At 34.4% G+C, this 17,648-nt stretch overlaps 1 protein-coding gene across 3 annotated transcripts in view; it reads left to right on the forward strand.

Moving 5' to 3' along the window:
• The window catches only part of Agbl4 (ATP/GTP binding protein like 4), a 1,176,960-nt gene that overhangs the window by 55,206 nt on the left and 1,104,106 nt on the right, over window positions 1–17,648 (forward strand). The window lies entirely within an intron of this gene.

Raw genomic sequence — 17,648 nt, forward strand, 5'->3', positions numbered from 1 at the left:
TCCCTTCAATCTTCATTAAAGTTACAGTCTATGGTGTTTTTAATCTCTGTATTCTAAATGTTCAGCACATAATTTTTAGCATATAGAATAAGTATGTTTATCTTCTGATACATGTTTCTGATCAATGACAGTACTTTGAACAAGAAAATAAATTAGTTACTAGAAAATAAATAAATTAATGACATTTGACCTTGAAAATTATAGCAATAAATGATTATGTAGTAAATTATATGCAAATACATTTTGATTAATCTGCCTAGAATGTCATTTACTACCATATACTTGGTTGTGACTCTCATGAGACTCATAAAAGACAGTATCTAATGGGGATGTATAGTTCCTGAGGTATTATAAAATATTTTCACATCATGCAAGGAGGCAATAAAATATTCTGGAAAGAGGCAGGGCACTGTTGATTGTATGACTTTCAGGTCAAATTTAGCTGGAATCAATATTTTTTTCTGGTGACAGAAGAGCAAGGTCTGGCCCTAAACACATAGTCTCTCCTATCTTTTTATAATCATTTGACTATATAAAGTTGTGCTGTGGAAGAGCTTTAGTAGGTAATGCAACTTTACAATAGTTATTTGCAATTGAGTTACATTTTAATATTGTAAGTAAATGGAGAGTGGGATTAAACTAAATGAAGGACATACAGAAGTTATTCCCAAATGATTTATAAACTATCTAGATCTATTTAGATTTGATTGTTGGGGCCTTTCATACCTCTGTGTTACTTTGTTATTTAGACATATTTAAATATTTTAAGCATCAAAGCAAAGCAGAATTCTTTGGAAATAGAAAATTTCTTAGTATTGTCTCTGATATGTATGTGTACCTATAAAATGAGACTCTTGTTCTTAGGTATTTTTATTAAGTATTCATACTAAGTATTATTATATCCCACAAGTACTTATAATGAATCTTAGTTTTAAAAAAGCATTTTAAATTTTAGTTTGAATTCATTGACTCTTTTGTGGTAAATTTTTAAAATTAAAATTTTCAGGACAATCACATTTTCAGTTTCCCCTCTCTCCCTCCTCCCAGTCTCTCATCCCAAGCTCCCCACTTCTCTCACCATCCACTCCTCCTCCATTCTTTTCAGAAAAGGGCAGGCCTCCCATGTATATTAGCCAGCCATGGTATATCAAGTTGGAGACTAGGAGTCTGGAGTTGGAGTCTGGACTAGGCAGCACAGTAGGAGGAAAGGGTCCCAAAAGGAGGTAACAGAGTCAGAGAGAGCCCCTGCACTCACTTTTAGGAGACACACAAGGATACCAAGCTTTGGATTAGACAAATTTATAATGACATGTATTCAACATTTCTCTAAAAATCCTCTGTTGGAAATTCTCATCTCTCTCAACACCCCTGGCTATTAATCTTTTTAATAGCTAATTCTATGTCAGTCTTGTTTATTTTTTTTTACAAGAATCAACTCTGTTTCGTTGATTTTTTTAGGTTTTTTTTTTTTTTTTTGTAGCTGGAGAGTTTCTCTCTGGACCCGCCAATCCCTGCAGTCCTATAGCCTACTTATAAAATAATCACTCAGACGCTTATATTACTTATAAACTGTATGACCATGGCAGGCTTCTTTCTAACTGTTCTTATATCTTAATTCAACCCATTTCTATTAATCTATAAGTTGCTATGTGGCTTGTGGCTTACCAGTACCTTACATCTCACTTCTCATGACTGTGCCTGGCAGTGTCTCTCTGACTCAACCTTCTTGTTCCCAGAATTCTCTGCTTGTCCCACACATACTTCCTGCCTGGCTACTCGTCAGTCAGCATTTTATTTATATGTAGCAATATTTTTTCTTTTCATTTACTTAATTTCCTTTCAGATCTATATTATATAATAATTTTTGATTGACTAGATCCATATCTCTCACTCTTTAAAAAAATTAAAAATGGATCAAGAACAGCTCCAGAAACTTTAAATTATTAGAAGAAAAAATTAGCACATTTCAAGATGTAGGCATAAGAAAGAATTTTCTGAAAGTACTCTAATAGCTCTGAAAATAAAATTAAAAATTGACAAATGGAATTACATTAATTTTAAAAGCTTTGGCATAGTAAAAGAAGAAATTGAATGAAAATACTGGAATGGAATAAAATCTTATTGTCTTATAGAATGGAAGAAAGCCTTCTTTAGCTATGTTTTAAATAGTGGATTATTATTTAGAATATATATAGAATTCAACAACCCAATACATAGAAATCAAACAATACTATCAGCAAATTGTTCAATGAAATGAATAGATATTTCTCAGAAGGTGAGTTATAAATAGCAGATAAAAACTTTGAAAATTGCTCATTATTTATAGTCATCATGAAAATATAAATTAAACCATTAACATTGAATTTTACTCCAGAGAGAATAAGCTATCTTTAAGAGAACAAAATCAATAAAAGCTGGGGAGAACCTCTTATAAACTGCTGATGGGTATGTATGCTAGTCCTGACTGATGGGAATATGTATTGAAGTTCCTCAGAAAACTATATAGAGGTCTATAAATTGACCTAGCTTCATCACTCCTGAGCAGGCCTCAGAAATACTTGCATATCTCTGTGTCCTGCAGCATTATTTTTAATAGTCTAGTTAGATAACCAGTGTTGGTGTCAGTAAACATGCATGGGTAAAGAAAATGTGTATCTGCACAATGAAGGGAAAATGGGTAATAGTAGCAGTTGGAAACAGGGAGAAAGTGGATTGTGGGGAGGTGCATGTAGTCAAAGTGCATGATATACTTGTATGAAAATGTCTTTATCACTATCATGTACAATGAACATTACTAGTAAAATTTCATAAAAACTATCAGAGAAAAATTTGCAGGATTTCTAAAGAAACTATATATTTTTATGGAATTTTTTATATTTTATAAATATTTAATATCATGATGCTTTGTACCCCCTCCACTTTTGTTTTTCTAACTATTAAAATTAATTGAGTTCAACATTCTTTTTCAAAACTGAAGAATATTTGAGTAGAAAGTCATGTTTTTTTTAGTATTCTCTTATAGACATTATCATCTTTTTTAATTGTTCTTGAAATCTAATTTTCCAAAGGATAAGCCCATAGCCTCTAATTTCATCATTTCTTTAATGTCTCTCTTTCTCGCTTGAAACGTAGCCATGCTTGTCTCCTGCCTAATGCGGCGTTAGCCAAGCCTCTGGCTGCTTATGTGGTAGAAATCAAACCTTTTTTACTGCTTGAAGTAGAATGATTATTCACTTTCTTGTATAAGAGATTAGTTATTTCTTTAAAAGGGCAGCTTTCTTAAAAAAAAAAAAACACAATGCAACTTGAAGAAATATGATTTTAGCATGCTATACATACATGCAGACATTAAAAGTTAGGAATAAATACCTGAAGTTTCTAACTATCCATTTAAAATAATTTATTATTAATTTTTAACAATAACTGCTGTAATTTACCTCCATTTTAAATAAAGAAATCATAGGCAAAAAAAAATTGGTTCAGAGATTCTTTCTCTCACCTTATGTGGTTGTTTTATTTTGAATTTTCTGTGCTGGTGCTAAATTTCCCAGTACTTCCATATGTCACTGGTATTATGCAAAAGGTAAGCTATTCATTAAAAGAGAAAATGAAATCTACTGAGTAAGAAACCAAGAGGAATTTAAAATCACGGCGTGTTAATTTAGCATGTTAAACAACAGAATGAATAGTGGTCAGTAGAGAGAATAAGTACAATTAAGGTTATACTTGAAAGCTTTTACTGATTATTTTTTGAGTAGGGGGTGAGGGAGACAGAGTCTCATGTAGCCCAATCTGGCCTTGGAACTAACTGTGTAGTCAAGAGTGACTTCAAACTTCAGATTGCCCTGCCTCTGTCTGGTCGTCTACAATTACAAGCATGTATCACAACATGGTATTTGAAGTGCTGGGGAATAGATCCAGGGTTTCAAGTATGGTATTTTAATTCTTGTATACTGAGCTCCATCTGAATGCAGATTTTATAATAAGATAAAACAAGAGCCATTGCATCAAGGTTGGAAAGGTAAACCAACAGAAAGAAAAGAGCCCAAGACAAAGCACAAGAATCAGAGACACATTCACACACTCAGGATTCCCACAAAAATACTGAATTGAAAACTATAATATATAAGCAGATGATCTGATGCAGATCTATGCAGGCCCTGTCCTTGCTGCTTCAGTCTCTCTGAGTTTATATAGGCTTTACTCAGTTGATTTAGAGGATCTTGTTCTCCCAGTACCCTCCATCTCGACTGGCTTTTACACTCTTTCTGCCTCCTCTACTGCAGGGTTCCCTGAGCTCTGAGGGATGGATACATACCATTTAGGGCTGAGTGTTCCAAGGTCTCTCTCTCTGTAATGTCCTGGCTGTGGGTCTCTGCATCTGTTCCCACCTGCTTCAGGAGGAAACTTCTCTGTTGATGGTTGAGTAAGGCTCTGATCTATGTATGCAACAGAATATCATTAGGAGTCATCATTTTATCACTACTTTTTTTTTTTAAAGACCACTAGTATTTGATATTAGGGCTCTGGGCTATCTATTCTCTGGTTCTTGGTCTGGGAGGAGTAGAGGGAAAGGATATATTATATCCTTTGCAATCAGGATACATAGTATGAGAAAAGAATCTGTATTTAATAAATATGTCATAGTCATAATCATTTGTGGTTTCTGTATAATCTGATATTTTTTCTGCAGACATTTGGTTGGAATTCCATTATCCTGAAACATTTTATCTTCTTCACCAAAGAAAATGTTGCTCACCTTTTTGGAATTTCATTAGGTTTTAACTTCAAGCCACCATTTTTGACTTTTTAGGTTAAGATAAGTGAGAGGTGCTGGGAGGAGCAACAGGTACTGAGTATGACTTGTCCTGTTTTTTTTTTTTTTGTTCTGTTTTTTGCTTTTTGTTTTGAGACCTAACAGTTTACTTAACTGAAAGGAGATGTGTGAAATGTGGTCAGGAGATACACACACACACACACACACACACACACACACACACACACACACACATACACAGAAGAGCAACTGGAATGGATTTTCTTAAAGATTGTGTCATATTTGGCACAGTATTTATATTTATAATAATTATATATTTAGTGTTTCTACAAATAGACATTCTGAAGAGGGAAAGATTTTTGGCCATTTTGCTTCCTTTGATGTATTAAGTGTTAACAATAATGTATCACATGTTAGTGACACTCAAGGATCATTGAATGAATGTCATCTGTGCCATATGATGCTGTCTCTGCACTTAGAACTATTCCTGGTAGACAATAGGAACTCATTTATTGAATGACTAACTGCACCAAACTATTGGTTAGTGTGTTGAAATCAGAAATAGACTTAATTTGTCATTTTTTTATTCATTAGCTATGTAACATGAAAAAGTTACTTTATAATTCTAATAGTTAAGTTTTATTATTTATAAAGGAAAGGATTAAGAACTATCCCACAGGAATATTGTATTAAATAATATATAGCACTTGAAAGGCTGAGCTGGAGGTTTGCAGTCAAGGTTGGCCTGGGATGTATAATTGGTTCAAGGTCCACTTAGATTGCACACTAAGTCTTAATCACTTTGTTCAAATACATGTATATATACATCTATGTATATGTGTATAGATGTACCTTCATAATACACATGTTTAGTCCAATGTCTCATGCATTCTAAGTTTTCAAAACTTAGTTGCTATTTTTATAGCCTTTAATAAAGTTCTACAATAGTTTGTAAACATACACTTTGCATCTTTTTGTTTAAATTGCCTGAAATAATAAAATCTTACAAATTTTCTTTATTTTACTTAATCATTTCATCCACTTCATTCAATTGTTTATAACTCTTCTGTTTAAAATACTTTGTTAGATAATATGGATGAAATAACATTATTGTCTTTTGTGAAACTTAAATTTAGAGTAGTGTAGAATCTGTTAGTTTTTTATTTAGTTTGTTTTCTTAAAATGTGAATTTAAAGTTACCCAAGTTCTTCAACTCTGATCAGATCAGTATATAATCCTTTGAAACTTATTTTATATGATCAAGAAAAATTTCTTCTATTATGGTAATTTTTGTTAAATTTTTGTAATACTAGTGGATTAAAACTAAGTTTTTTAAAACTACATTTCCTTCATGAGTTGAATCAATGTGTGTGTGATTGGTTATATATATGATAAATACATATATTTGCACTAGTTAAGATCAGAGCACACAATTTATCTTTGTTAATTTGGCCCAACATCATTGATTATGATTATGAAATTGTTTGGATCTTGCGTTTGATATTTATATGCTTGTAACTAATAGCCTATCTTTGAAACATCCACAAGAATTATGATAAGGACTTATTTTTCCTCACCATTGAATAAAAATAAACCTATTCGAGTAATGATTTTTTTCAAATAAATGTAGAAAATTTAATTTTAACATCTGTAAAGTTTGTCATTTCTTTATTTTTATTATCTTTTATACTAATTTATTACTACTGATACATTTGTAAGAGATATGTACTATTCAAAACTTTATCAGCTCTCCCATTTTACTTTTCTCTAGAAAAAGCTTGGCTTATTTTCCCTCTTTTATACCTTTGATGTTTATTACCTCTTTACAACAACTCCTTTTTACAACATGCAATCATAATATATAGAGAATATAGAACACTTTTAAATACTTAATTACTTCATATCTCTGCCTACACACTCTGAAGGTTGTACTAATTTTATTCATTTCTATATGGCAAGTACCCAGCAGAGTGCCTAGGACTGAGTTAGTACTCTGTGGTTGCTGAGGGAGATTAATGAGGTCTACCAGCAACCTTGAATAGTTCAATTTGCAGAACACTGCTGGAATTCTTTGAATATTGAGTCTGGCAGAAATAGATTAGGAATACTAGCCAGATGTTGTTTTTAAGGGTTCTGTTTTTAGGCTGTAAATTAAAATTTCATTTAGAAGTACAAGTCTAATTTGGGAACCAGAATGCAGTTGTAGAGTTTGACAAGATTACATATGTAAATTCTCCGAGGGCTGATCCATCATCATTGCCTTCCTGAAACAATTCAATCTGTGTGGAGAACAGTTTCTGAGCCTGTGTGACAGGCTGAAACATACCAGACTCTTGCTCTTCTAGCTCTCCTCCCTACCTCATCAGCTTACCACCACATGATTCTATAGAAGCAGCTTTCTCATTTTCTTTCTGTGATGAATGGAGGTGTCTCTATTAATAGTTACTAAAGGAAAATATATTTCTTTCCATTATGACTGGCTTATAAGTAAAAAAAAACATTTAAGTTCTTTATTGGGGAGTGAGCATTAAGGAATACTTAGTTAACTGTAATATGAAATAATTTGAAATTAAAAAGGTGTAATATAGTACTGTACAAGACCAAAGTATAAAAGTTCTTTATTATTAAACACTGGAAAATTGGATGCTTATTTTTCTTTCAGGGAAAAATTAATTAACCATTTGTTTTGAACAGCTGTTAGATGTTGCAAAATTGAAGTCTCAAAAACATAGCTTTGATGAATTTGGGTTCATCTATGGGCATAACAACTAAAAAGTAGCCAAGCAAAAATTCAGTCTTAAATCTGTATTTCTTCAACTCCTATGGCACCTACTGTATTGTCTGTACTTGGAGTGACAGAATATTTCTTCTTACATATTTTATTATTTATTATAACATTTTACTATATGATCAGTGTTTCAAGATTGTTAATATTCTTTTAAATATTTTATTGAGTAAGGAACTGATTTATAGCTTATGTATCTTATATATTATTATTAGTTCTAGGCATAAGGTAGGATGTACACAAAATGAGATCTGTACTGTGTATTCAGTATTGAAGCATGCTGTGATTAGCTGTAGTTAAAAAATCTAGATCCCTTGTTTGTGTTATAGATCTATATGACTAGAGAGAATTGGGACATGTATTGGTGAAATTATTAAGGCCACTCCAACGTAGTTAAAAGGAAGATTTATTTAGTGGGTAACTTACAAATGAAGGGATAGGTAGATCGTGGGATCTGGGGAAGGTGTATCTCAGTCCAGCGGTGTTCTCTGGAGCTCTGCTCAGTCAACCTCCACCATCTAGGGTCCAGGAACAGAGAGAGCGCTGGCCCCTCTCGATCTTGGGTCTCCAGGGTCCTCCCTTGGCCCCACCTTCTAAGCGTGACAGTTGCCAAAGCCTCAAATTCCTAAATATACCAAGCTGGCTTTAGAGGTGGAATTGGCTCACCTCCCCCTCTAAACCCAGACATACTACTTAAAAAAAATGGTTAAGAGATTCTTGTGTCCCATTTCAGAAGAGCCCTCTGGTGTGGGACAGAGAAAAACCAATATTTTTATTTAAAACAGGTTGATTATAAATACAATCTCTTTCTAAAAAAGGGGGGGGGATAGTTTAGATATGATAGGATAAAAGGGTAGATTAATGAACCTACTTTTAAAGAGTAACAACTTGTTTAAAATGTTTTATATTGCTATAGATTTTAGTTTATTGATACAAGTTTAAACTTAATTTTGTTATACTGTATATATATTTCTATTCTTGTTTAAGGTATTATGTTTATGTAACTCATTTAAAATTAATTTCTTAATGGATAATTAAGAAATAGATTAATAATTAGTCATCTATGATAATCATATTTATAGCCATGTTAGTTAAGTCTTCTAGGTGTACATAGATATATTTCAGATAGATAGGTAATCTTCAAACATTTCAAAGAACCACAGAATATGGCATTTAAAATGTTTTAAAAATTTAGACTTTTTGGACAGTGAGACATGTCTACTCCTGGCAGCACCGATTTACTTTGGAGAGGAGGATGGGCATCAAAGACACTCCATATGGAGTTTATCTTCACCTTGACAAAGATAGTCATTCAGGCAAGAAATGGCACCCAATGGCTCAAGTTTCCACCTTAAACCTGAGAAGGAATATAATGGTACCTGTTCTTGCCTGGACTGCTTGATCGACTGGACATGCAAGACCCATGAAAGGATGACCACTGAACTTTGCTTGACAAGATGGTTCCTGCTTCGCAGAGAAAACTGCCAGACATTCTGCAAGATTAAAAAAAAAAAAAATTGAAGAGACTCTAGCCCTGTGAGCTGAAGACAGATGCCCCAACTTTATAAAGGAACATTAGGTGACTGCTCAGGCTGTCAGCTGTCTCTGTCTACCCTGCAAGACTCCCAAAAGTTGCTTACATCCTTTTCCCATTTCTCAGGTAATATTATATCCTTCTGAGGTCTTTGATGTGGTTAAGACTAGATAGTTGTAATTTCCTCAGTTATGATAAAAGATAAGGTAGACATAAAACCTTAAACTCACAAATATAAGATAGATAGGATATCTTCTTTAATATTGTCACTGTAATTCTTGCTCGATAATTGTTTTGTTATATGTAATTTTACTATGTTAAAGTTAAAACCTTCCTTTTAAAAAAAGAAGAAAAGGGGAAGTGCTGTGGATATTGCTCTATATAAATAAAACACTGATTGGCCAGTGACCGGGCAGGAAGTATAGGCGGGACAAGGAGAGAGGAGAATTGGGGGAACAGGAGAAGGAGGGGGAGACACTGCTAGCCACTGCCAGGACAAGCAGCATGTAAAGATGCCGGTAAGCCATGAGCCATGTGGCAAGGTATAGATTTATAGAAATGGGTTAATTTGAGATATAAGAACAGTTAACAAGAGCCGGGCGGTGGTGGCACACGCCTTTAATCCCAGCACTCGGGAGGCAGAGCCAGGTGGATCTCTGTGTGTTCAAGGCCAGCCTGGGCTACCAAGTGAGCTCCAGGAAAGGCGCAAAGCTACACAGAGAAACCCTGTCTCGAAAAACCAAAAAAAAAAAAAAAAAAAAAAAAAAGAACAGTTAACAAAAAGCCTGCCACGTCCATACAGTTTATAAGTAATATAAGCGTCTGAGTGATTATTTTATATGTGGGTTGTGGGACTGCAGGTCTTGGTGGGACCTGGAGAGAAGCCCTCCAGCAACAGACATGTGCACTTGACAAATTAATTTCAGAAGTGAATTGCTACTGTACACTTTGTAAATCTGTTTACAGTGTCAGCAAATAGATACATGGTTTTTAGAATGCTAGGAAGAGGGCTGTAGAGATGGCTCAGAGGTTAAGAGCACTGCTTGTTCTTCCAAAGGTCCTGAGTTCAATTCCCAGCAACTACATGGTGGCTCACAATCATCTGTAATGAGATCTGATGCCCTCTTCTGGCTTGCAGGGATATGTGCAGACAGAACACTGTATACATAATAAATAAATAATTTTTTTTAAAAAGGAAAAGAAATTCCTTTCTAGCCATAGCATTAAGAAAAATGCTAGGAAGAAGCTGTGTAATGGGTGTTAGTTCACTGAGATTGAAATGCCCACACAACTATGTATAGAGGCACATGCATGTTGTGGAATATTATTTTTACTAGGCAAAGATTTGTTACATTTGTTTATGCTATGGACTATTATTTTATGTGAAGGTGTATTACATTTGTTTCTGCTGCCCTTGTTATCAATGTAGAGATGTGTTACTTTTGTTTGTACTGCATTTGCTTAATTATATAAAGATGTGTTGCATTTGTTTCACCTTGCCTGCCTAAGACACCTGATTGGTCTAATAAAAAGCTGAACTGCCAATTGCTAGGCAGAGAAAGGATAGTCAGGGCTTGTGGGCAGAGAGAATAAATAGAAGGAGAAATCTAGGCTTATAAAAAGGAAGAACAAAAGAAGAGAACAAGAGAAGAGAACAAGGAGGAAAGAGACATGTCTGGGGTCAGAAGCCAGGCATCTGCCAGCCAGACATGAGAAGCAGTGAAAGTAAGATATACAGGAAGAAAGGTAAAAAGCCCCAAGGCAGAAAGTAGATAAAAAGAAACAGGTTAATTTAAGTAAAAAGAGCTAGCCAGAAATCAGCTTAAGGTAGGCCTAGCATTCATAACTAATAAGAAGTCTCTATGTCATGATTTGGGAGCTGGCCCAAAAGAAAAAGAATGGTACACATGCATATAATCCTAGAACTTGTGAGCCTGAGGCATGAGAATCAAGAATTTAAGGATAACTTGGGCTATATAGTGTGAACTCGTCTCAGAAAGTCAAGAAATAGCCAATGAGGGGGCTCACATCTTTAATCCCAGAACTGGGGAGGCACAAGACAGGTAAATCTCTGGGAGTTCAATGAAATTCGGAATAACTTATTGAGTTCCAGGCCAGGCCAGCCATGGGTACATGGTGAGATCCTATCTTAAAAACAAAGCAAAAAGCAAAGCCAAGAAACAACAAAATGACTAAAACATAAAAAAAATTTCCACAAACCAACCCAAATAAATATATTTTTTTCCTAAAACATTCTCAAGCAGAATTTTCAGATTTTTTATTATTATTATTTTGGTTGAGAATTTGTGATTAGTAGGCTAATTCTCATCTTTAATGTAATCTTTAACCAGAATTCGGAATCCTTGTGAAGATATCATAAAAATGAACCTTTCAACAGACTCCTTTAGCTACACTAATACATTGGGGTAATACATTACCTATTCAAATGTTTTCTGGTTTATGAAATGAAACATGATCTATGTAAGGATCAATTTTTATTAATAAGAAAACTTCTTAATTTGAGCAATATGAGTTACTTATACCCTTTGTGTGAAGTAGTTTTCAACATAAAAATAAAACAAAGTGTGCTTTAGTTACATCCATCAGTGGCATAACCCATTTAAGTGTCAAAATTCTACAGTGCTCTAAAATCTATTTCTAGATGTCTCAACAGACCTATTTATCAGTCTGAAATAAGATATAATTATCACATTATCTCACTAGGTATGTGCTACATTTAACGATGCAAATCTTTCCTCATCATCCCAAATAAGCTCATAATTTATTCCTAAATATTGATTTCAGAGTTGTTTTTATAAATATGTAGAACAAATGTCATCAAGGTATATACTAACAAAAATTGAAGATTAATATTTACTTCTTTAAAGGTAAACCTTAACTATTTTATTCAATGTTTCATTCCTAAATTTCTTACACTAAAAATTTCACTGTTTTTCTGTCTCTATGTTTAGAGAAAAATACATTGCACACAATGATAATGAGGGTGCTTTCATGTATAATAAAAGAGGATGCTACAATATGCAGTGTTTACTTCAAGGAAAAGGCACAATTCCTTCTTCATGGGTTTTAAGTGACCCCTTTCCTTTTCTGAATTCTCCCTTATACTCCACAGAACTTAATCTTTTATTCTCTTTGGTAAATATACATATTTGGTGATATACCTGTCTCAAAAATGATGGCAGTGATATAATAATAGCAGACCACTTACTGATGAAGTGTTGCATTCTAGATTATTCACATGTATTTTCTGTGACTTTCAAGAAAGCACTGAAAGTTAAGAAAACAGACCCAGAGTTACTTAACAGAGGTTATAATACTGCACACATCTGAATTAAATTATTTCAGTTTCTCAAGTTTTTAAGACATTAAAATCCAAAGTCATACTTCAGATTATTAATGCCTTGCCTAAGTTTAGAGCATTTTAAAATCAGAGTTGGAATCTGAAAATCTGCATAAAACAGGGTTTAGGCTAAACATGAATATGGACAGAAGTCAGGAACTCAGAAGCTATTCCATAGCAATTTAAGATGTCATTTGAGATTATTTTATACTCCTGTATTTGTCATTGTTTGTAATTTCATATGCACATAAAGTGATTAGTTCTGTGTCCCTTGCCCTTGCCTTGTTTATTTGAATAATTATTGTGGTTTCGATCTGAATGTCCCTGAAAAGTTAATGTGCTGAAGGATTGATTGGCAGCTAGTGGTGCTATTTGGGGAGAGTCTTGATGCTTTAGAAAATAGTTAGCTGGAGAAAGTAGCTACATCCTGATGTCTGTCCTGGTCTCATCTCTGCATTCTTCTCAGCCTCTTGTTTGTCCCCAGATGTTGAAACACTTGCTGACCTCTACCCCCAGCCCTTTTTACCATTGTGCCTTGGCCAATCAGCCATGTACTGAACTTTTTAAAGTTACGAGCAAAATAAATTTTTCACTTCTTAGGTTGCTGTCTTGGGTATTTTGATTATGTTTATAAAAAAGTACCTGATAATAATCAATCATAATGTGGAATTAATATTTCTTATTGTTTATGCCTGTGTCAGTTAATGCATTTTGGAGTTCCTTGTTTTCTTTATTTAATTTCATTATATCATAACTGTTTATCATAGTAAAATATAAATATAAATCACTGGGAGGTTTAGAGATGGCTCAGAGATTAAGAGCACTGGTCACTCTTCCAGGGGATCCAATGCCTTCTTCTGGCATCTTTTGGAACCAAGTCTGCATTGTGTTGTACATACATCATGCAAAATGTACATATACATTAAATAAATAAAAATATAAACTACTTTTCATTTGATTATTTAAAATATACATATACTATGCTTTCATCAAGTAAACCAAAAATCCAATGTTTAAATAAAAATTAACTCCTAAAATCTCTTTAAATTTTTTCATAAGTCAAGAAATATTTAGAAATTATTGACATTTTCTTAAGCATTGTATGGGATGGAGATGCTGAAAGTGTTGATAAAAGGTAAGACATTAGCCTATTCTGGTGTGAAATTGTATGATCACTAGAAGGAGAAATTTATTAGAAAAATAATTCTGAAATAAATGCACAAAAAATGTGCTGTGTGAACACAGAGGGTTATTTTATTATCTTTACATGGGAAAGTAAGGCAATTCTTCCTGGGGGAGATGACATTTCATGTAGATCTACAGTCTGAATAGTACTCTCCACAAGGAAAAGAGGGTGTGTGCATATCTGGTCATCGATGAAAAAGTTAAGAGTGCTCAGATTTTCATGTATCATCTCATACATGGATTTACTGTAAATAGAAGCCTTAAAAGTGCTGGCTGACAGGGATGTTACTACAGCAATCCAAAGAATGATGATGCTGTTGGTGACATGCATGATTTTTCTAAAAATATGGTTTCTTTTGAATAAAATTATGAACAAATCAGATACAATTTTTCTGGATTTTTATTTTAGTTGTGGTTAGAAAAATTTACAAAGTGCTTAGTAACATAGGTGGGTTCTCAGCTCACATAATTGTAAATGGACTTATTAAGTAAATTAATATCTGGTATTATATTTGGAGGTCATATAAGATTCTTTTTTTGTAGTACACCAACCATTCCTGGCTCCCAACAACTAGGCACCTTCAGGTTGCTTTGTTTCATTAGTAATCATTGTACATACTATTTTCATGGATAACCTATTCCATAGACTATAGACATTGCATACAAGTATTGTAAGCTCTGTTTCAGACTGCTGAATTAAAACACATATCTCAATAAAATTATACATGTTATTTTTTTTGTTTCTAGTACATTAGAAATGTTATGTTTATTTTATATTTGATTGAATGTGCAACTCATGTCTACTATATGTGTGTTTTTGTCTTAAAGCATTCTATTGCTAAAAATGCTTGCAATCATCTGAGTCTTAGTAAGTTGTTATCTCTGTGTTGGTGGAGGTTTTGCCTCAGGACTGATGTCTGCTGGGTGATTAGGTGGTAGATGCTAAAGGTTGGGTGACTCCGCTATTTTCTTAAATAAGGCAATTAAAATCTGTTGCCTTAACAGACTTTTGTAAGATTTTTTTGTCAGGTATGGTGGCACACACCTGTAATCCCAGCACTTGAGAGGCTGAGGTAGGAGAGTTGCTTCAAGTTTGAGATACCCTGCAGTACAGAGTCATTACCTGTTTCAAGTACAGGAAACAAGAAAACATGAAAGGAAACAAGACATTATCAGAAAAGATTTCTCTGTAGAATGCAGTATATCGCTACTTTGTTACCCAAAGTAAAGCTCTAAAAATTGGAGTCCTGCTATCAATTGTTTATGTTGTAATCTAAATCCTTAGTTTTAATTTCAGTGATGTTCACAACCTTTCTATCAAGAGTAGATTCTGGGCCAGGCATGGAGGCATATGCTTTAATCTCAGAATTTGGGTGGCAGAAGCAGAGGGATCTCTGTGAGTTCCAAGACAGCTTGGTCTATATAGAGAGTTCCAGGACAGCCAATGCTACATAAAGAGACTTTGTCTCAAAATACAAAACAAAAAACATAAACACCAAGTAGATTCTACCTCAAGAAACCATATTTTGCTTAGAAAGAAATCCTCATTCCTACAGATTTTATCGCACTACCTCAGTATGTTAGTTTTTTTTTTTTCTAGACAGGGTTTCTCCATGTAGTTTTGGTGCCTGTCCTGGATCTCGCTTCTGTAGACCAGGCTGGCCTCAAACACACAGAGATCCACCTGGCTCTGCCTCCTGAGTGCTGGGATTAAAGGCATGCACCACCATTCCCGGCTCAGTATGTTAGTTTTAATTAAAAAATATTTGGTAATTCCAGTGTCTGCTCATTTTTCACATCTGTCTGTCTTTAGTTTGTTTTTAGGTAGTAGTATATTTTAATTGGGATACATTCATTGACATGGTACTGGTTTTCATAAGGATATTTTCATTCAAGTATACAGCACATCTTGAACATGATTTTTCCCTGGTTTGCTGTTTGTTGCTGTGATAAAACACTGACCAAAATGTCTTGGAGGGGAAATAATTTATTTTGGTTATACTACAAATCACAGTCATGGAGTGTTGTAAGGGCTGGAACTGAAGCAGGAACATAGAAGCAGAAACTGAAGCAAGACTCCTCACTGGCTTGCTCCCCATAGCTTGTTCAGCTTCTTTCTTACATAACCCAGGACTGCCTCTCCCGTGGTAACATCCACTGTTCTTCTTCTTGAACAACTCTTATCTTGTGTCAAAGTTGACAGAAACTTCATAGAACAAGCCCCATACTCCCTTCCCTCTCATTTATCCCTACTCCTATCTCCAGTTAGTGTCCAATGGTCTCCTCAACAGTTTAATACACTATTTTTCTTAGTTTTATATGTCCCACAATTTTTTACTGAATGCTGGATCTCTACTGTAAGACATCAGAAAATTATGTAAGCATTCTTTTTCATTGGGAATGGATGCACCCTTTCATTAAGACCCTTTGTGAATATTCATTTCAAGCTACGTAGCTGGCCTCTGGTGTCCTCTCTCCTTTTCTTGCTCCTCCCTCTTCTCCTTTTTCCTTCTATTTATTTCTTCTACCTGGCAGCCCTGCCTATTTCTCTCTCTTGCCTAGCTATTGGTCATTCAGTTCTTCATCAGTTATTTATCAGGTATTTTAGACAGGCAAATTGACACAGCTTCACATATTTAAACAAATGCATCATAAAAGAATGCAACACATCTTTGCATCATTAAACAAATGTTCCACAGCATAAACAAATGTAACTGTCTTAAACTAATATTAAACTAATATTCCACAAAAGATTTATTTTTTATTTTTAAAGAGTTATTTGTATCTCCTGGGAGACCTGCTCCCACTTTTCCCTAGGGTTCTCTTGAGGAGAGAGGGACAAGAAATATTTAAATAGAAAGATAGTGTGGAGATTGAGACAGACAGAAACACAGGATAGCTTTGGGAGGACCTGGATCAATATCCACAACTCCCTTCTGTCTCTTCAAAGGACTTTTTATAGGAATGCCAAGGGGCAGGGCAAAAGGCCTCCCCCAGCACAGCCAAGTGCAGACCAAACACCTGGTAACCATACTTGTAAAGCCATTCCTTAATGCAGCTCTGCTGGGTAAAGCAAGCTCATTTCTCACTAGGAAACCTCTGTAGGCCTCCACAATGTCACTTTAAATCATGTTTCTGTATGTATCTCTGTGTAGCTATGTTAATATAGTGCAGGTGTCTGTAGAGGCCAGAGCCATTGGATCCCCCAGAGCTGGAGTTACAAGTGATTGTTAGCTACCTGATGTGGGTGCTGGGAACCAAACTCTAGTCCTCTTTAAGAGCAGTATATGCTCTTAAAATCGGAGCAATCTCTGTAGCCCAACATAGAGATTGATCTCCATATTTCTGTCCATACTATGAAAGTAGAATAATTAGTCTACTTTAATAAGAATTATTAAAGCTAGAGTGGAGGAGGAAGGACAATTTTTGTGCTATACTCAGACTCACTTAGGTCCCATTTATCCTAGTTCAGGGATGGAAGTTTTAATGATCCTATGTACTTCTCCTTTATCACCAAAACTCTCTGAGTCTTTGATTGGTCATGTTTGAGTTTTTTCTTTTACCCTACACATAAGAATATGTCTAAAATCTTGGTCTTACGACTATTTTCTGCATCTTCTCCTGTTGTCAAAGAATATTCTTTTATTTTCCTTCCTGAAATGACTCACAGTTTTACACTAAGATGATAAGGTTTCTGTTTTCTCTCCTAGTGGAATACGGCCTTTCATTTTTTTCATAAGAGATGCTGGCAGTGGTAGAATTTTATAGCTTTTCTGTAATATAAATCACTCTTCTTATGCAGGCATGTAGCACAAAGGGCATTTTTCTGAACTAGTATTCTAGCCCTAAACTTTATCCAAAATATCTGCTAGAGGTTAAGAAAGCAACTTCAAGCAGATGTGAATTCCTACTGTGTCTGTGACTTTACTGGTTTTATGCTGTCATAGTTCTTTTATGTGATCTTAAATTTTAAAAATGTATCCTTTTTTTTCTCACTTGTATGGTA

This window comes from Peromyscus leucopus, chromosome 2 (assembly GCF_004664715.2).
Source record: "Peromyscus leucopus breed LL Stock chromosome 2, UCI_PerLeu_2.1, whole genome shotgun sequence".
Lineage (NCBI taxonomy): Eukaryota > Metazoa > Chordata > Mammalia > Rodentia > Cricetidae > Peromyscus > Peromyscus leucopus.